The 22,067-nt window shown below is 42.6% G+C and overlaps 1 protein-coding gene and 1 pseudogene across 4 annotated transcripts in view; both read right to left on the bottom strand.

The window, feature by feature from the left end:
* LOC116634307 overlaps positions 1–567 on the bottom strand; it is a 2,052-nt pseudogene extending 1,485 nt beyond the window's left edge.
* The window catches only part of PRKN (parkin RBR E3 ubiquitin protein ligase), a 1,294,051-nt gene that overhangs the window by 409,942 nt on the left and 862,042 nt on the right, over positions 1–22,067 (bottom strand). The window lies entirely within an intron of this gene.

The following is a 22,067-nucleotide window of genomic DNA, read 5'->3' as shown; positions in this document are numbered from 1 at the left end:
AGGGGCAGGTGCAGGAGCAGGGGCAGGTGCAGGAGCAGGGGCAGGTGAGCAGTACCGGTGGAGCAGGAGCAGTTGGGTCCCTTTTGGGCTAACGTGAGGACAGAGGTCCAAAGCGGGCAGCACGGGAAGACACAGTGTGGGCAGTGTGGGCGGAAGGCATGTTTTTTGAAGAGTTACATGTAAGCAATGACTTCCCTGCTTTTATTAAAGGAGTTATCCAAAGGCCCTTTGTTCACAGAATATCAGGCATTATTGAAGGAATCTTAGTAAAAAGTATGGCAAACCACTCACATACATCACACAAAGCAGAATATTGTTACACAGTAAGTAGTCCAAACATTTAAACTCTCATAAAATTAGCTCTCTAGTATCTACAAAACAGCATCAATGTTTTCATATTTATCTGATCAAATGTGTAATCTGCTCTCCACCTCATTTGTGTGCACGCGCGTTTTCTCTCTCTCTCTCATTTGCTCTCCCTCACACTCTCTCTCCTTCTCTGCCAAAATCTATTTCTCTGTGTCTCTCTACTTCTTTACCACAGGTATAATCTTCATTTATACCCATTAAGAGGCTGTGGTTCCAACTTCTCAACGGAATGTGACATATATTGAATGCAACGTCCCAGAAATTTTAAGATATGTAAAGGTAAGGAAGCAAGTCTAAACTCTAAAGGAAATAAAAATCTAATAAAGTGGGTAGGAAAGGGATACGCATAACTGTAATACAGGGCAGAACATTTTAAATTATGCGAGAGACGTAGGAGATATTGGCAGGCTGTGTGGTAAGCAGCCTCCAGATATTCCCTAGTGATCCCCACCTCCCACATTATCAATGGACTGAGCTGAGTAATCTACAGGGGCCGTGCGGAAATGACAATGAGTGATTTCCAGGGCTAGCTCAGAGAAGACACTGCGGCTTCTCTGTGCTCTTTCCTGGATCACTTGCTCTGAGGAAATGGACAGCCATGTTGTGAGGACAAGAGGTCTTATGGAGAAGCATCCATGGCAAGGAACTGGGGCCTCTTGACAACAGCCAGCACTGGTCATCAGTCATGTCTGAGGCAGAACCTCCGGTGCAAGACAAGCCCTCAGGCTACTACGGCCCAGGCTGACACCCTGAGTACAATATCATGAGCTACCCTGCGCAGGAACCATCCTGCCAAACTGCCCAAATTCCTGACCTGCTGCAACTGTGAGACATCTGTTTTTGTTTTAGGCCACTAAGTTTTGAGGTCACTTTTTTATGCGGCAATATATAACTAACACAGGCTCAGAGGAGGAAGAAATCACATTCAGACAGCAAATCAGAAAAAAAAAATCAGAAAAGAACTCATGCCGGTAGTGGCATTTGAAGGAGGATCAGATGGGACGCCTGGGTGGCTCAGTCGGTTAAGCGTCTGCCTTTGGCTCAAGTCATGATCTCAGGGTCCTGAGATTGAGTCCCACATTGGGCTCCCTGCTCAGCAGAGAGCCTGCTTCTCCCTATGCCTGCCACTCTCTCTGCTTGTGCTCTTTCTCTTTCTCTGAAAAATAAATAAATAAAATCTTTAAAAAGAAAAAATGAAGGAGGATCAGGTTTCCAGGGCATGGAGATAGAAAAAACCTTCCAGGTCAACAGAAGAGACTGGAACTGCAAAACTACAGAGCATGGGAAAATAATGTTGAGTTATCTAGCACAGCTGGTTTCTCCACTCACCCCAATGAAAAGCAAAATTGTATAGAAATATATATTTAGGGATAGCAGAATCATCTGAAATGCAATGAAAAGCAGTGAAAGTTAGAATAAAAATATTAAGTACGAATCGTTGAGGAGATAAAAATAAAATTTGCTCACTGGAGGGAAAAAGTTAGTCCTTGAATTTAGCTAACACTTGACCCTTGAAAACTCACATGTTGTTTTTACAATATTTCATTTGTGCAACAGTAATATAGATGTTATGCCCCAGTTAGCAATCTTTCAAAGCTCTCTCAGTACATGAACAACTCAGTACATGAACAACTATGACTCCTGGGATTTTAATAAAGCATTAGATTAGGTAAAAATAATTAGAGGAGGAAAGCTTTGCCATTAAGGAACCTGAATCTATCTTCCTAACAACTGTCACTTTAAATATCTTTTAGTAAGATAAAAAATAAATAGATAAATGACTGCAATCTCAGAAACCAAATGCATTTTCATTTAATCTATATCACCTGCTAATTGCCCAAATGCACCACTGACAAAGAAGTACCCAACATGGCACCTGTCCACAGAAATGCTAGAGATAACATTTTAGCCTACGTAAGTCATACGAGTTCATTATCTGAGTTACTCAAGTAAGCAATCCCAATCACTGGAGAAGCCCCTGATCCAAGATGCTAATTGATAGACTCAATGTTTAGAAATTAAAATAAGCTTCAACAGTCGAATGGCCTTCGAAATTCCATCCAGCAGCCAAGTTTAAAATCCTGAAGTAAGTTCCTTTATCCATTAGTCTGCTTGAAATCAGAATCCTATTAAGGCGCTGGCAGACCCCGAACAAGCTCATTTACCACCACTTCCAATTTCTTCTTGCTCCTTCTGCTCATGTTCTCACTACTTTATTCTGTCCACTTTGCTGCACAAAAAGGGGTGACTTAGGCTCTGTGAGCCTGCTTGTCCCAGTCCCAATATTTCAGCATAAACATCACCAAGGTAAAGACTCTTTATTAAAGCCTACATTTTTGAACCATTGTCATCAAGCCATTCTGCTAATTTTCTTGAACAACTGCCACATGCCTGGCACTGTCCTATGGATGTCACATCAAAGCGAATAAGCCACAGCCCTTTGCCTCAGGAGGTCATAGTCCTATAAGGTTGAAGACAAGCAATTATCTCAGAGTGTAGTAAGAACTACCATAGGGATGAGTTTAGAGACCACCTAACGCAATCTTTGGGGACAGTGTAAGGGGTCTCAAGGCAGTTCATGTCTCAGTGCATTCGGTCCATATAGAGAGAAGATACTGAACAAACTAAATGGCTTTCCTTGTTTATAAAGACTTTAAATAAAATATTATATAAAATAATACAGTAAATACGTTACAAATAAAATGAGAAGAAGATATATATTCTGTCTCTTTTCCTAATTGACAAAATTGCCTTTTCCTCTTTAACCCTCATTCAGTAATTCTATATCCCATCTGTGACATTGTTAACTGAATTCAAGAGAACTCTAACCTCAGCATTTGTTCCAAAGTTTGATCCCGCTGACCATGATTGGGCAAACTCTCTTGTCATTAATGCACAGTTTTACTCCTGGAAAACCACCTGGTTTTATGTATCCTGGGGTTATGATACTCACCAAAATATTCTAAATTCTCATATATGCAATACCTGATGATTCCACGGACATATTTTCTGCAGTGGAACTAAGCCTTGACCTCATATGTGTTGTGGGCAACTACTCTGTGCTAGGCATTTTGTTGTGGATACTCAGGCCTTTTTAAAAAAATTTAACAGCTCCCCATCAAGTCAATGGTATCCCCATTGATATGTTAACCTGTTCTATTTATTGTCATATTAGAGAAAAAGAAAATTTCAGGTAGCAGCCACTTTTTCTGTTTCAGACCTATTTATTTTCCATATATACTTACTATTTTTGAGAGCCTACAAAGTAGGAGTTATAAAAATAGTTGAGTAAAGATACAGAGTAGCAGAAGTATAGTGCTTTCTACAGCAAATGGATTAGGTCTTCAAGTGTTGGTATAGTCCAAATTCCAAACCCATTAGCATCAGTCTGGAGGAAACCTAAATGGGCACCCACACCATTTCTTCCTCCAACATTCACAACCACCCCCCCACCCCACCCAATTCAATCAGCACACCTCAGCAATGTTATTCTAAAGTAGCTTTCATCATGGTAGGTCTTGGCCAAAATCATGAACCAGTTACCCAGCATCAGTGTATTAAGACCCCGGGTTTTCCTTCTGTTTTTCAGAGCTCTCCATAAGGCTCCTTGCCCCACAGTATGTATCTTCCAAATTGCCATTCCCAAATCCTTCCCAGGTCATTCTCTTCACTGCTTCAGAACTGAACCTCCTTTTCCCTTACGCTCTTGTCCCTCTGTGCAAGATTCTTCCTATTTACCTTCATTTTCCTCTTTCAGGAAACTGAGTAAAACTCCAGCTAACACTGATTCCCCAGCTCACTTTCCAATTTCCTGTAATGCTTCTGTTTACAAAGTAGTACTTTTCTATTCAACTGAGTGTGTTAGTACATATCATTCATTATACTGTTGTCTATCTGCTTTATGAGCTCAAATTCAACACATAGTAATTGGGAGGCTACTACGTGCTGCTTCCCTTGCTTGACGTGGGGATGGGTTACGCAGTTCTTGTCCCCAAGGAATTCTGTCTAATGGTGAGATAACGAAGTCTGGGGCACTTTGGGAAAAGCTTAATCCAATGTTGGTCAGGCAGAGAATGTTTCCCAAATGAAACAAAACAAAACAAAACAAAACTAAGACCCAAAAGGCAAGAATGAATTAGCGTAACCAAGAAACTAGAGGGAAGTGAGGAAAACATGGAAAAACACTTAAAATGGCATAAAATTAGGTAAGGTTAGGAAGCCATACCATACATCTCCATTTTATCTCCTCAGCGTGTATCAAAGTTCTGAATTCCTCCAGAAATTAAAAATAAACCTGAAGCATAATGACAGTGCTTCCATAAGCCACATATGCAAGCCCGTATTTTAGGTTTATATAACACTTGAAGTGTAGCTGAATTAGGTTCTATTATTTATAACATTTTGAATCATTAACAATAAAGAGGCAATGCAAAATAGAAATATGAAGCCATGGTTACAAGAAGGAATTAATGGATTATTAATTTCCTCCAGATGGTATCAATCTTTGAAAATAATTACTTGATCTTAGTATAGCTTATATATGATATTTCTAAATATAATTACTGTTGACAGGTTGCATCTAAACATAAACCAGTACATTCTAGAAGTGCTAGATTGTAAACATTACAATAACATTTATTAGAATTAAAAAATAAACTTCTTTTTGAAAAGTTAGGTAAAGTTTTAGAAGGAAAGAGGTCAACCCCTCTTTGTAGTAATTCATTACAATGATTTGGTTTACCGGCAACAATCCCAACTTTTCTTGCTAAGGCATTTATATTAGCAAGCAGATACTGATAAATAATTGTAAATAGTGGGTAAATCATAATGAAATAACTGTTGCATGTAACACAAGAAAATTAAAAATCCCAAGGGGTACCTGGCCCATGGGAGGAAAATGCATTTCATGAAAAATTATCTATCATATTACGCATTCCTATCCATTCAATTCTCAGAACTATATTTATAAAAGGCCAAGTCCTGAATGTTGTATTTGTGAGTCCGAGTAGCCCTGAGTGATCGTGTCAGAGCACACCTCTGTTCAGACTGTGTGTACACTAGAGAAAGCTGCAACCTGCTCTAACGTACAGACTCTCCGGGTCACGTCGTCTGCGCGGAGCTGGCGTGTCACACAACTAACTAGGCAGCCGTCGGAGAGGCCAGCTGAACACACACCAACTCATGCACATATTCTTTGTTTTGTCTTTTGTGAGCACCAGCGAGAAGCAGACAGATGCCCAGATCACGGCAACAGAACTCTGCTCAGTTGAGAACGATATGAAGACAGATCTTGTTTAGATAAGAACCCCACTGTGAAATAAATTGTTCTCATGTGTCCCCAAATCTCATGACAGGAAATATTAGTGGGCTAGGAATCAGTCCAGCGGCTGTGACAGTTCAGAGCTATTTAACAGAAGAAATTATTACAAAACAGAGTGGTTTGAAAGGATGTGTCTTTTGCTGCTAGTTCACAGAAACCTCTCAGAGGACTTCTCCTGGTCTTTCATTCATTCTGAAAACGAACGAATGAATGAATGCAACTAGAATGCCAGGTCTTTTATTGCTCTTATCAGAACAACATTAAGAATCAGGTCCTCTGAAGGTCAGTAGCTTGGAAGGAGAAACCTGCCTACAGGATTATAGACATCTGAAAACAGTTCTACAACAAAAATGTCTCAAAATGAGGTCCTGTGACATTTCTGAGGTATCATTAGCTGCATTCAGCATTAAAATATTAACATTATCTAAGAATGTGTAGAGTGTAGCTGATAAAATTATCTTCCTAATTTGGTTTTGTTTTATAGATAGCCAGAAAAGCAATCTGGAGCATGCCAGAATACTTCCCTCAAAGTAATAAAAATCAGTGTGATGTAATGATACGAATCCAAAGGAATTCACGTACCAAACCGAGCTAAGGGAATTCATGCAAAGATTCAGTGGTCTGCGCCGCACATCCTAAGATGCTGGAGGCCGGGGGGAGGTTCGGGAGAGCTCTGGGCCGAGAGGTCTGTGCTGGGAGCAGGCTTCAGGAATGCAGCTTTGGTGAAAAGGGTCTGTGGAATGGCAGGCTAGCCCTGGCGATCTCTAAAGACCCTCCGGATACCAAGATTCTGTAGTCTCCAATGTGTGTGATCACATTTCTTCCTCACTGTAAGCCTGCAGAGCTCAAACCTTACTTGGAATTCGGTGCAAAAGACAAGTCCTATTGAGGATTCCAGTTTTACCTCTTGAACCAGGGTGCATGCTGCTTGCCAGGCTAAGAGTCTGAGGATTTCTAGAACCTTTGCTTTCTGGACATGTTGGGAGAGAGGCCCTGAACCAGCATATTGAAAGGAAATCAGAAGACACAGCTCAGTATTAAAAAACAGCAAAACCAAACCAAACCAAAGCAACAAAATTTCTTATATATAACTCTCAACAACTAAAAGCGAATTTAATTTTAAAGCTCCTTTTTCTTTTCTCTCTCTCTCTTTTCTTTTTTTCAGTAAGGTCAGCTGGTGATCAGAGCCAGAGGTCAGGTGCCCTCTGCCGTGCTCTGTGCTCCCATGGACCCTCCCCACCCCGGCCTCCCACCACAGTGTAGAGTCAATCATTTGTTTAATTGTCTATGTTCTCTCTAGACCAGAAGTTAGCGAACTCCAGCTGGGAGCTAAATCTGGCCCATAGCCTGCTTTTGTAAATAAAGTTTTATGGAAACACAGCCCTTTTTACATATTGGCTATGGCTGTTTTCATGTATAAAGGCAGAGCGGGGTGGTTGTGACAGGGACTGAATGGACCACGAAGACCTTCCAGGAAAGGTTTCCTGCTCCAGCTCTTGACTCCATAAACCCAAAGGCTGTCTCTTGGTTTTCTGAGTGCCTGGCCTATGGCTGGTGTTTGATAAATGCTTATGTTCTAAACGGTCCACCAACTGCCTGTTGGGCTGAATGAATGAGTATAAATGAAGAGGGACACAAAGGAAGGCAAACAGGAGGACTGCCAGAGAGCCAGAGATCAACAACTTTTGTAGGTTGAGAGGTGCGCAGTAGGTTGGTGACTGGTTTTGAGCTAAGCCATCGACGCCACTTTTCAAGGCTACAAACATCATCTCCCTTCATTCAGAACATTTCTTTTGATTAAGCTGATCTGGTGGAGACCAGAGAGGGTACAAAGCTGGCCACTCCCACATGATAGGAAGGAAAAGGGAAATGGACTTTGCTTAGCTCATGAAAAGTGAGAGCAAGACAATAGGATGGAGGCGTGGGAGGGTGCCTGGCGGGCTGCTACATATCGGGTGTCAGGGAAGGCCTGAGGCAAGCACATTTACTACGATGCCCGAATGGCATGTGGTGCACAGACCTCATGCTCTGTGGGAAGGAAGAGCTAGGGAAAACTCCCTTTGGATGGCAGCACCTGGCATGCTTGAAGAATTAAAAGCAAAGTCGATGCGACAGGGACACACTGGGAAGCAAGGGGGCGTGGAACAAGGTGAACTTCAAGTGGATGGGAAGAGCAATGTGAAGTCTTTGTCTAAAGAGTCAGGAATTAGACTCTGAGGCAATAAGAATTCAATACAACATTTTAAGCAACATGACATCATTTATGCTTCAGAAAATCACTCTAACTTTGTATGCATGGACTGTCGTGTAGCAAGAAAGGGAGGGAGCCCTGTGGATGTTGTGAAATACTCCTGGGAGAGAAGATGCTGGTCTGGACCAAGCAGGGGAGCCAGAGAGACATGGACAGGTGGACAATATGTTTGGGACAACAGAGCATTTGCATGTCTCCTACTGAGTTCTTTTCCATTTCTGCTAACATTTGTAGCTTTCTCCACTTTTAGGAAATCTCAAGACCATGCCCCAAAATCCAAGGGACCATTGTTAGAAAATTAACACCTTTCAAATAACTTTATATAAAAAATACAAACTTTCTGGTGGTTTCCATGTAAATTTAACTCAAAATCTTAGCCTGGGGCCTACATTAAAAGATAACAAATCTAATAACCTAAAAACAGTACATTAATACAAATTTAAAACTACGGTGCCATTACTTGTCCAAAGAGTATTTATTGATCTCCTATAAGGGGCCAGATGCTGGGCATGGCGTGGGGCCCAGAACAAGGAGCAAAAGGTGCACTGGAAACCCACCGTGGGCTGTGCCAGGGGTGCCCGAGTCAGGAAGGCTCTGGGAGACAGGATCTTCAAATGGGGTGCGGACCCTGAAGATATCAGACATATTGAGGAAGCAAAACTGACCAGTTCAGAGGTTAATCAACCTGAGGCAGGAGGAAGAGTCAGGCATGACGTCCCAGCTTCTCTTTTCAAACATTTATTGGATGCTTCTAACGGGCTGGGTACCCTGCTAAGTGCTTTCTCTGCATTATTTATTTAATCCACTGAACTATAAAAGCCCTGGGAGGGCAGGGCCCCTTCTGTGTCTTCTCTCCTGTGATCTCACTACCTAACATGGGGCCTCATATGCGAAGGAATTCAAACATATTTGTTAAAAAGCTGGATGGACATGTCCCGTCCCTGCCATGACGACAAGGACAGTGAGATGTCCTGCCGTGGGGGGTGGGGGGGTGGAGAGCAGGTGAGGGTGCGGGGGCCAAGAGCTGTAAGACCTCTAGGGCCCAGAGCCGGGGAGTGACAGAGTGACTTGCTCTGGCCCCATCCTATTCCTCAACACTGCATGACTCTGGGCTGGCCCGGACATTGGTGACATATGCCGATGAGGGACAAACACAACCAGAGGAGCAGCAGGAAGACTGAGTTCAGTTCTAGATTCGCTGAGTCTGCGACATCCTTGGGATGTCGCGTGAATGCAGGCAGAGATCAGTTCAGTATGTGCTCCTTCAACTCTGGAGAAAGCCTAGAGCTGGAAAATGCTCTGGAGACCCATCCACCAAGAGATGATAATTCTTAGCCCTGGGAGCAGCTGAGATCACCCGTGGACAGCATGAAACTAGGAGAGGAGGGGGTCCGGAAGAGCCCCCGGGGAACACTGACACTACAGCGTCATTGCTTGATCAAGTTTTCACTTTACTGAGCTACAGACATGGAACAGTTGGACTTTTGTTCCAGGAACGGATACTTTGTGTTCTGGCAAACACGCCTGCTGAGCAGTGGGCTTCCAGCAACATCCCAGATTCCATGACTTCTAGTCACTCTCAGTTATTAAAATAATCTAACACTGGCCACTGAGCCTTAGACCAGCCCGTCTTGAACTTCCTTCCCAGCTTGCACTCAGCTTTTGCCCCTGTGGGGACCAGAGAAGAGGCTCAGCTGCTCTGGGTGCCACGCACAGTAGGGAAGTTCTGCTCACACAGTAGGGAAGGTCTGCTCACACAGTAGGGAAGGCCTGCTGGGCATGTGCAGATTTGGTCAGCCCAGTTTCTGGGAGACAACAGAATGTCATGGAGGGATTCTCTCCTTCTTGATTCCCGCTGAAATCTGCTTGTGTGCAAGCAAATGTTTGGTTCCAAGTATTAAACAGTACAGAGATGGCATGGAAAGCTCTTTGGAGGAAGAGTCTTATTTCCTAAACAAAACCCAGGGTGGTGCTTTTAAAATCAAAGTTAGATCATCTCCTTCCCCCACTCAATCCCTGAAACAGCTCCCCCTTGCTCAGTCCTCTGATGCTGCCAAACCACCCCTCTGGGGCCCCTCACTTCCTTCTCTTCTGCTCACTATGGTCCGGCCCATTGAGCTCTGTGCTATGCCTCAAACATGCCTGGCATTCTTCTGCCTCAGGACCTTTGCACTGGCTCCTCCTTTTGCATGAATGCTTTCCCCCAGATATTCACATGGCTCACATCCTGACCTCCTCCAACTCTTTCTCCAAATGTCTCTTTCCAATAAGCCACTCCCAGACCACCCTACATAAAACTAGTCAATCCCCCACTTTGCGTCCCCGAGCTCCTTATCCTATTTTATTTTTTTCTACCTTCTGCTGTAGATTTGCACTATGATTCCCAATGCTTCATCCTTCCCTGAACCCACACCCTTCGCCAGGTGACTTTGCCCTTCCTCCCACTAGAAGCTGAGTATACTTCCACATCCAACTGACAGTGGGCTGAGCCACATGGTTTTGTTTGGCCAAGAGGATGTGAGTGGATATGATGCAATTAAGCACTTTAGAAGCGCTGTGTGCTCAGGCTTGCCCTCTTGCGTTCCTGCCTTTCCCAAGGAGAAGGACTTCCCTGGGGTAGCTACCGATGGAGGATGATGACACACGGAGCAGACTGGAAACATCCACTGCCCAAAGCAGAGCTGAGCTAAGCCCGACCACAAGCAGCCAAACCCAGGTGAAGCTTGGAGGGGTGAGGGAGAAATACTACTTATTGTCATGTCTCATTGAGATTCTGTGGTTGTCCATTAGCTCTAGCCGACCCTGCCCTTCTGTACATTTTCATCATTTATTACACATTTTGTTTATTGTCTGCATCTTATCACTAGAATGTAAATCTATTAGGTCAGAGATCTTGTCTGCTCACTGCTGTAATCTCAGTGCCTGGTACGTAGCAGGTGCTCCACACAAATGTGTTTACTAAGTGCAGCAAAGGCTCAAGTCAGGTTGCCAGTCACCCACCCTAAATAGTAGGGCTTTGTCCCAGTCCATTTCACTAAAAGGCAGGAAGGAAAGCTGCACCCGAGAGAGGAGTGGGTGTGGCCCACGGGCAGAGGGCAGGGGCGGGCCTGGTGAAAAGTCCGTGCCATGCTTCAGAAGTGACGCACCTCCCCTGGGACCCACCACTGCTCTGCGGGAAACCACCAACAGGACCTGGAACTGGGGAGGATGGATACTTTAGGGAGTTCGATTTCAACAAAGTAGTTACTGGTTGAGCAATGCAGAGGTTCAGGAAGAATAACGGGGCGGGGGGCCTCTGAGTACCTGCCCCTCTCCCAGTAGATGGAGCCACCTAAGGGCTTGTCGGGAGACCCCAGAAGAGCCTGCGTACCTGGGCAGAGGAGCTAGCAAACTTGACCTGTGACTGTCTGGTGACGGTCTGGTGACCGTGCCATGCATGTGCTGCCGGGTGTTGTCAGGTTTCAGCACGGACCCTCTGGGGTGACTCTGTGGACATGCCCCTTTGACAGGCTGGTGGCCTCCTGTCCTAGAAGTGCAAGGACACTGAAATATGCCTCTCTGCCATGTGTCTCTGAGCCCTTTTCTGTCCCCTTCCCTCCCCCCATTGGTGAGGTTGGACCCATAAGGAGAAGGAGAAAGCGGATAGTTGCAAGGGCTGAGCAAATCCTGTTGGGTTGCAGAGATTTGGGGATGAGGATGACAATTTACAGAAAATAACTTGTATGTCTATTTCAACAGCACTTAGCTACAGTTCTTGTGAATGCACTCTGTTGGGTCTGGACCCTGCCCCACTACCGCACTGGGTTTTGGAGTTTTGCAACCACAACAAAACCATTGCATAAAGTTTCAAGCATCTTCCATCACTTGGGAGGAAATTTCTAGATTCTATTTCCCCAAACAATTGTTGCTTCTTTGGTCTTCTATAGCAGAAGGGCCAGATCCATTACTCAACCTTCAAAGCCTGACATTTTCCACATGTGTAAACAGGCCTTCATGAATTCTTACTTTTGCAGGTAAGAAAGGTAGGCTATTAATTGAGGTTAATAACTTGTCAAAGGTGACACAGTAGTTTGGCATCAATCCAACTATCAGTTTCAGCTCACAGATTGTGAGAATCTAGGTTATCCTATTGCCCGCTTAACCACATTTCCACTTACCACCCACTACAAAAGAATATAAATTGAGGAAATTTCACAGTGGAAAGCAGCTATATACAGTCATGAATTTTCTGCCTGGGTTACTGAAGAAGCAATGTGTCTCACTACACAGCTGGTATGTTAAAACCATCTTCCCTAGAAGATAAATCCCCTCCCTTGCGGCAACCTTGTCTTAACATTCACCCTATGTTTATTTCAGTATTGGATGATAGAAGAAATGCCTTTTGCAATATCCATCCTCACAGACCTTGCAGCTTGATCAGATCCAGCATCGTTCTTCTGCACGGCCTCCTGGGAGTGTCCTCCCATGGCCTCCCCCATGTACCTAGACACATGCCCAGAGCTTCCTGTCTGTGCGCTCATGTTCCGATGGCTGGATCCCTCCTCTGCATGTCTTGTTGCTCTACTGAGTCTGGTCTAGGGCTCGCTTGCCACGGCCCCCCCGATGGCAGCCAGGCACCCTGAGCCCCTCCCTATGGGTCATTTCTAATGCTTCTCTTCTCCAGCCCCATTCCCTCTACAATGAGGCAAGGCTCCTACCATTTTCCAGAACACAGGAAAGAATATCACTGGATGTGTCTAAAGGTCCTTTATTTGAGAAGCAGCAGCTATTACATGAAGAAGGGGTGTCCCTGTATTTTATTTCACCTGAAATAGACACTGATTTCTCTCATATTTGCCCCTGAGCGCACATGCACCGGGACACTGAATGAGCAAGGCCTACTTTGGTCTGTGATGCTTCTGCTCGTTGGCAACTCTACTTGTCTTGTTCGACCAAGACAAAGGTTCTGCTTGTCTTAAGGGTAGAAGAGTTCTACCCCCACAGCAGCTGTAATCTCAAGCTATAATCCTTTCCTGGATGAACTGGTGCCCAGAAGCAGATCAAAAGATAAATTCAATAATAAATATTGGAGATTTCCATTTTTGTTTGCTTCTAAAGCAAGGAATAGAGGGATAAAGAGTGGCCTGGTCACCCAGGCTGCGGACACCAGTGCCCATGTGCCCAGGCAATGTGATTGGCCCGAGGCCCTCCTCGTGGAGTGGGGGCAGCCTGCCCCGTGTGCAGCAGTGGACCCCCGGGCAGCCCTTGACCACTGAGCTGGTGAGCCCGGATCCATGTCTGTCACAACACTCAAAGTCTTGGCTTCTCTGACACAGAAGACACACAGTATACCACCTTTTCACCCAAAAGGACCTATGCCATTGCTCCTCCCCCAAACCTATGCTGACACTAAACCTTTTCCGGTCAATTTTCTTTCTACAACACCAGAGAGCCCATGCTACCTGTGACCATCTGCTGGACAGCGAGTATGTCACTGACCCAGGATGCTCTCCACACTCCTCCTTCTTCTGGAGGACAAAGGGCTCCGCACAGGACGCAAGAAAATTGGAAGGTATCGTGGGAGGCCAAGGAGAATTTTATAGAAAAATAGGAAACAGGGACGCCTGGGTGGCTTAGTTGCTTAAGCGTCTGCCTTCGGCTCAGGTCATGATCCCAGGGTCCTGGGATGGAGCCCTACACCGGGCTCCCTGCTCAGTGGGGAGCCTGCTTCTCCCCCTGCTTGTGCTCTCTCTCTGTCTCTCTCTCTCTCTCTGACAAATAAATAAAATCTTAAAAAAAAAAAGAAAAATAGGAAACATAGACCCTTTCTTCAAGAGATCATAATCGAGCTTGAAAGATACTTGCTATTGAACTACAGAGAGACTCACACAGGATCAAAGGAGAATATTTGAACATTTTCACAAACAGTAAAAAAATCTCTGGAACCCAGTCTGTAGAGGAGCGTAGCCAGTTTCCACTGTAGCCTCGTCTGAGTGTAATGAGGGTGGTAGTTACAGATTTCCAAGGTGGTCTTCTTCAGTAGTTTGACTTGCCTTATACATGTTGTTTAAACATTAAAAATAATCTAATCTTTAGCAGAATTAAAGGGTACTAATAATTATCTCATGTTTTTCTCAGTACAATTTCATGAGGATTATGTTCAATGAATCACATGGCCCAATGAGAACATGAGAACAAGGTATGTTCCATGTTACCGTGAATTCTTAAGTTACCAAACCGCTTTGCAGAGATCTCAGGAAAGGGCGATGGGGACGACAGGTGCACCACAACCACTGGGGAAGCGTGCGGGACTGGGGGCCGCACTCATGGGTGCACACGCATACACACATACTACCGTGCTAGGGCTGCCATAATGAAGTACCTCAAACAGGGGAGTGTAAACCAACATATTTGTTGTCTCGTGGCTCTGGAGGTGAAAGTCCAAAATCCAGGGACCTACAGGGCCATATGTCCCCTGAGGGTGCTTCCTTGCCTCCTCCTAGCTTTTGGTGTTGCCAGAAATCCTTGGTGTTCCTTGGTTGGCAGATGCATCCCTCCACTTTGGCTCTGCCTTCATATTGTCTTCCCTCTGTGCATGTCTGCCTCTGTCTCTCCTCTGCTTCTAAGGACCCCAGTCACGCTGGATTAAGGGCCCATCTTACTCCAGTAGGACCACCTTACAACTCAACTAACTCAACTACGTCCTTCAAAGACTCTATTTCTAAATAAGGTCACACTCACAAGTACTGGGGGTTAGGACTTCAACGTATCTTTTTGGGAACATAATTCAACCCCAAGCTATATAAACACACAGACACACACAGAGTTATAACTTTGATTTGGCTTTTAATTAGCTGTGCTGAGTGTGACACGTCATTTAAATTATCTGGCTGATTTCTCATGTTTTATGATCTTGGATTTCCTGGGACCATAAATATATTCATTTCTAAGATACAGAAGAGGGCATAACTACCTTTTACCATCAGATAGCAAGAGGGATAGGATACGTGATGGGAAAAGGAGGATGATTAGTATTTTCTTTAGAGACCCTACGTTTTAGTTGTTTAAATTAACACATAATACTCTAAGGTTTAGATTTTAAATTTTAAAATATAATTTTTACTTTGCAGAGGACATCACTGGGTCAACTGACAAAGCTGAAAGGCAGCTGGTGCCCTAAGCAGAAGCACTGTATCCATGTTCAGTTTACTTACGTGAATGACAGTACTGTCTTCCTGGAAGAGAAAACAAATGACTTAACACTGTTTATCAGTAAAGGGCCATGATGTTCGCAACTTCCTCTCAAACACTTCAGAAAATCATGATGAATAAACAAATGTGTGTGTGTGTGTTCAGAGAGAAAAAGCAGACAGGAAGAAACGTGAAATGTTAACAATAGGTGAACCTTGTTAAAGAGTAGAAGGTTTTTCTTAATATTATTTTTGCATCTTTTCTGGCAATTTGAAATTATTTCCACATAGGAAGATTAAAATACATTTTAAAAAATTCTATTAAGATAGATAAATATAATTAATAAACAATAGAATGTATTGTCCAATTTTCAAACCATGTTAACCTATTCTGGGGGGAGGACTTCAAAAAGGTGTCCTAAACAGAAGACAAAGGAAAAGAATTAAACTTCGTTTACTCCATTATCAAGGTGACTATGAAGACCGTATTCATGTAACTTGAAAAGTTCCAAGTACTACCTGGGTCGAAAGTATTCTTCTAGTTACAAATACCGTATTGGGCATGCCCCTTCCCATTTCGACAATCCTCACGGTAGTAAGAGGAACCAGAAATGACTCAGAAATTCCAGATGCCAAAGAAGCACAACGCCAAGGAAGGGTCAGGTAGCTGATCACAAGGGACGGTAGTAAGATAAATTCTGGACTCGTGTTTATCGCGATGATGAATCTGAAGTACAACGCCAAAGAGTCAGATAAAAATGTAAGAATAGAACTTGAGGGAGGAACTGGGTTGAGATATATAGATTTTGGAATCACTGATGCCATCTGTGCTCTGGAAATAAAGTGACAAAAAACAGACCAGATACCCCAGTTGCTTATCAGCTCATGGCCCTGAGTAGCAAAGTTTCTTCTTAAAGAAAATATTGACTTTTCAGATTTAACATTATTTAACATGTAATAGTCTTGTTATTCATTTATCAGTTTTTGAAACTAAAAACACAGATCATTCTATATTGATAATATATACGTTTGGCCTTGATAAATGCATTAGGGCATCATTCACACTGGAAAAATATAGAAGACATGTAATATTTCATCAGTAGAACACAGGAATATAGGTGGATGAAGGTCACCAGCTGGGACTCCACATTTCAGTATGTTAAACCAACTTCAAATAATTAAACAGTCAATCAAAATGAATGAGTCTGTTTCTATTCTAAAGTAGTACGAATGTCTCCAATATCTTAGGAAACTATTAAAAACAGTGTTGAACAATAAACTTAAGGAACGTGTTTAATAAAACATAATAATACTAAACTTAAAAAATATGTATATGTATACATACACATTGTTATGGGCTAGATTATATGCCTCCAAATTCATATGTTGAAGTCCTGAGCCTCCCCCCCAACACCATAACTCAGCATGTGACTGTGTTTGGAAACAGAGACTTTAAAGAAGTAATTAAGGTCAATGAGTTGGATGCATAGGCCCTAAGGCAATCTGCTGGGTGTCCTTAAAAGAAGGGGAAATTAAGACACAGACACACACAGTGGGAAGACCATGTGAGGACACAGGGAGAAGGCAGCTGTCTACAGGCCACGAAGAAAGAGCTCAGAAGAAGCCGACCCTGCAACACATTGAATTTGGATTTCTAGCCTCCAGACCTAGAGGAAATACATTTCTGTGGTTTAAGCCATCCAATCTGGTATTTTGTTTGGCGGCCCTAGCAGACTAATATGGATATGTATTTAATTTTTGTCTAAGAATAAGAACAGCTCTTGAATGCATTATGAGAGACTGGAATTCTAGACTTACAATAAAGTAAGTTCAGAGGTAAGTGGAGGTGTCAGATGATGTCTAAGATGTTATTATTTACATACGTGTACAATTTTTTTTCCTGAAATAAAAAGTGTTATACATTTGTTGCGAAGCTGACTTTCCCAGCTGCTAATTGGCTAGGAATAAATTACCACCCGTGTAACAGTTATTCACATTAAAATACATATTCTAAGGGATGCCTGGGTAGCTCAGTAGGTTAAGCATCTGCCTTCAGCTCAGGTCATGATCCCAGAGTCCTGGGATCAAGCCTCATAATGAGCAGGCAGTCGGCTTCTCCCTCTGCCCCTCCCCCCTGCTTATACACTCTCTCTCTCAAATAAATAAATAAAATCTTTTAAAAAATAAAATACATACACTAAAATGGATTATTTGCAATGTTCATCTACTCACTTCTTAATTCTTTGGCTAATACTTTTAAAGCATATAATACATTCCCTATACTAGGCATTGTAAAGTCAAAGAATAAAATGTAATCATTACCCTTATGAGTCTAATTCTAACTAACATGATATGTGCTATAGTAGAGACACAAATATAGCTAAATCAGTGTCTAACTTTACTCAGGGGAATTGAGGAAGGCTTCCCAGATGAGGTACATTTGAACTAGGTCTTTACGGATGAGGAGGAGTCTCCCTCATAAGGTAGAGGGAGAAAGGGTACTCCTGGCACAGGTAGAGCATCTACTAAAATGGTAATTCTCCTCAAACTGATCTATAGATTCAAAACAGTCTTTTCTGAAATGTTAGCAAATTTTGTAGAAATTTAAAAACTAATTTTAAAATTTATATGGAAAAAAATGACCAAAGTAGCCAAAAAAAATTCTGAAAAGAACAAAGCGGAGGACGTATACTTCCTGATTTGACTTACCATAACCCAGAGCACAGTATAACAAACTCTAAATAAGGCCAAACTACGGCTTAGGAAGAAAGCTTCACTGAGATTTTAAAAAACATTTCCAAGTAATAATTGTACTTTAATTGCTCAAAAATCTTGTATAAGTTCTTCTAGTTAACCTGGCAAAATGAAACAAAGTTTTAGATATCACATAAAGCTACGGTAATCAAGATAGTTTGGCACTGGAGAAAGGATAGATAAATAGATCAGTGGAACAGAACAGAATTCAGCAAAGGTGCCAGTGTAATTCCATGGAGAAAGATAGTTGTTTTCACACGTGGTGCATGGGCAACTGGACAAACACATGCAACCATCACAATAACAACAAAACTGTATCCTGAACATCACACCAAACAGAAATTAACAAGGGATGGATCAAAGACCTAAATGAAAGTGCTAACACTATAAACTTTTAGAAGGAAAGAAGGAGAAACTTCTCTGTGACCTTGGGTGAGGCAAAGATTTCTGGATAAGACACACAAAAATGAACAATGAAAGTAAAAAAAATAAAAAACTGGACTTTATCAAAATTAAAATTAAAGTGGTATCAAAAGGCATCCTTAAAAAAATGAAAGGGCAAGTAACAGACTGGGAGAAGAAATATGCAAATCATCTACCTGCTAAAGGACTGCTGTTGGGAATATATATATATACATATATGTGTATATATGTGTGTATACATATATAAAAAACCTCTTACAACTCAATATTAAGAAAACAAATGACTCAATAAAAAACAGACAAAAGATTTAACTAGAAGCTACAGTAAAGAAGATATACATGTGAAAAGATGTTAACATCATTTGACATTAGGGAAGTGCAGATTAAAATAACATAAGAAGGGTGCCTGGGTGGCTCAGTTGGTGAAGCGTCTGCCTTCGGCTCAGGTCATGATCTCAGGGTCCTGGGATTGAGCCCTGCATTGGGCTTCCTGGTCAGTGGGGAGCCTGCTTCTCCCTCTCCCTCTGCCTAACTCTCTCCCTGCTTGTGTGCTTTTTCTCTGTCTAATGAAGAAGTAAAATATTTAAATAAATTAAAAAACAAAAAAAATAACACTACACACTTAACTAAAAAGGCTAAAATTACAAAGACTGACAATACCAAGTGTTGTCAAAAATGTGGAGAAACTGAAACCCTCAAATATTATTGTAGGGATTTGAAATGGTATACCTACTTTGAAAACAGTCTGGTAGCTTCTTGAAAATGTGAGCTACCACACAGTGAGACGTCTGCCCTTCCGTCTCTACTTGAGAGAACTGAAACCGTGTGTTTACATTGTTTACACAAATGCTCATAGCGGCATTATTTATAATAGCCAAAAATGATTAAAGGATTACGACTTAATCTGAACAAAACATAAAGCCAAAGGAACATTTTAGGCAGGAAGTACCAAAATCCATTTTATTTCTCAGAAAGAGAAATCACATGTGGAGCGTGGACCCAAGCAGATGAGAGACCAGTAGGAGGGAGACTAGATGCAAAACCTTGTGGATGGATTACATTTTAATTTATATGGAGACAGTTTCATAATATGATTTTTTCCCCCCTAAAGCACATGCTTAGCTGTAGATGGAAACATAGTGGAAAGGATATGAACTTTTCCTCATGATTTTGAATCTGAAGTGTGTGCCTGAGCGAGTTACACTCTCCCTTTCCTCAATCTCTGGTCTCAGCTTCCTCATCCATCAAATGAGAATAATGTCCCCAGCTGCACAGGGTTGTGGAAAGGCAGCAGGATAATCCATGGGAAGCTTCTAGCGGATTGTACCTAGATGGTACTCATGGCTGCTGAGTTTCCTTCTCCTCTCCTACCTCTCTTATTGAAGGGGAAAAAATACCTATGTGACCTACTATAATCTGCAAAGTAAATTCATATACTTGTGCAGGAAATGCATTTGAAGATCACAGTGGATATATTCTCTTTGCCCCCACGGTCCCCACCAATATCACCTCAGCATAATGATGCTTGCCCATCTAGGAGTGCTCTGTGACCAGGAAGTCAAATGCTCAGGACTTGGGGCTCCCCTCCTCTCTGGCTGCCAGCTACCTGCTAGCTTTGAACATCTTTTCTGAAAGTGGCTTCATCCCTCCGTAACCGTAGGTCCTGCTGGCCATCCTTTCTCCCTCCACCACCACTCACAGGGCTTCGGCAAAGCTGACTACTTCTCCCCGCACTGGGGGCCTCCCCATTCCTGCCCACGGCTCTGCAAATGCATCTCTTCATTAAGCTGTCCACAGTTATTTGCGCTGATTCTGTTTCCTGCTCAGGCCTGAATTAAAAGAGTCTCAAGCAGATAAAATGGACAGTGGGAGAGCAGATATATCCAGCTAGAAGAGGATCCTTTTATCTCATGTTTCAAAGCTTGCTGACAGAAAGTGAGAGCCTACATTTAAGGCGCAAGAACTGCCTGTCTTCAGGGGCAATGAGCAAGGCTGGCTCCTCTTATTACCATCATTCTCCTATGAATGAATTCATCTGTGTTACTTTCCACCCTGTTACAGTCTCTTTCAGAGACACAAACATTCATGTCCAGACCAAGAAAACTGTGCTGCTAGAGGCTTTCCTCTTGGAAGGCAAGTAGGCTACGACCTAATAGGTCTCTAGAAAACACACACCATTTCTTATCTGAAACTGACATCGTGTAGGGGTCCACGAGGTGCTTTTGTGAAAATGAAAAAAAAATCTCTTTAGGTGGATGCAACCACTTCCCAGGGCACTAAGTTTAGTGGACGGAGTGTGAGCTGGGTTTCCAGCCCCAATTTCTCTTCAAAGCTAGGACTTGGTAACTGTGAGTAGCAGCCCTTACTCCATGTGATTCTCAGGCACTCACATGGACTCTTTGGACGCCAATTTTCTTATGTATAAAAGGGAATAATAATACACATTTTCTATCTAGTTTTATACAACCAGAGGTATTATACTCTGAATTAAAAGTACTATACGTTTATCTAATAATGTCAACTTGAGTCTCCTGTACAAAGAAAAGTTACCATTCTTTTATGGACTGATGACAGGTTATTTAACAGATGACTTTACTTCCTGGCGATTAAATTATCAGCTCTTAGTATCCAATTAATTACTTAGTCAACTTCCAAAACTTCCTTCTCAGAATTCCACTTTTGGCCAAGACAGATTAACAAGCAATGGATTTATCTTCCTACTTAAAACAACCAGATAATCTGGACAAAATATTTGAAACAATGGTTTTCAAGACACTGGACATCAGGCAATGAAGGAGAATATTTCACCGGAGGCCAGAAATGAATGAGGTAAGTCCTGTGTCTGCCTCAGCTCTCTGTTGTAAGGGAGTTTCCAGGCCCTGCATCAGGGCTGGAGAACCGACAAAAGCCCAGTAGACTTGGAGACTCAGAGAGACAAATTTAAGCCTCTTGGGGGGACAAGGCAGCAAGAGTTTTGGGGACTGAAAAGGAGAGGAGGGGGCTGTCCATCGACAACTGCATGGGGCCTTCTGCTCAAGCAACCAGCTGCTCATGCAAACATAAAACTGTGTAACCACCTGGCAAGATGGCTTGGTAGTTTCTTCAACACGTTCCTAACATGAGACCCGCTACTGCTGTTCTAAACATCGTACCGATTGAAGGAAAGCATGTGTTCACACAGAAGCTTGTATGTGAAAATTCGTAGCAGCCTTATTTGTAATAGCCCAAGGCTGGAGACAACCAAAGGTTCTTCAGCTGGTGCATGGAGAAGCAAACTGGGATATCCACACAATGCTTGACTCCTCAGCAATAAAAAGGAACAGACGAAGGATCTGTGCAACAACATGGACGGATCTCAAAATAATTATGCTGAGTGAAAGAAGCCAAACAAAGCTTACACTGTATGGTTTCATTTGTAAAAGATTCTAAATGATGGAAACAATCTACCATAGCACAGAGAAAGTCAGTAGTTTACCAGGGATAGGAAGTGAGGACAGAGAGGGGCGGGAGGGAGAAAATACGAAGAAACACAAGCGATGTTTTGGGGATGATGGAGATGTTCCTGATCTTGATTGTGCTGGTGGTTTTGCAAGTGTGTACCTGTGTCCTGACTAATCAAACTGCACACTTTCAATATGTGTGTTTTACTCTATGTCAATTTTACCTCAATGAAAAATTTAATGAGCAGAAAAGAGAATTAAAAATGAAATGCTTTCTTCAACAAAAGATTTTTCAGACATGACTACCTTCTCATAATCTAGTTGGAGGGAAGCAGCAACTA

This window comes from Phoca vitulina, unplaced genomic scaffold (genome assembly GCF_004348235.1).
Source record: "Phoca vitulina isolate PV1807 unplaced genomic scaffold, GSC_HSeal_1.0 scaffold9, whole genome shotgun sequence".
Classification (NCBI taxonomy): Eukaryota; Metazoa; Chordata; class Mammalia; order Carnivora; family Phocidae; genus Phoca; species Phoca vitulina.
The sequence above is the reverse complement of the archived record's forward strand: the minus strand, read 5'-3'. Positions and strand labels throughout refer to the sequence as shown.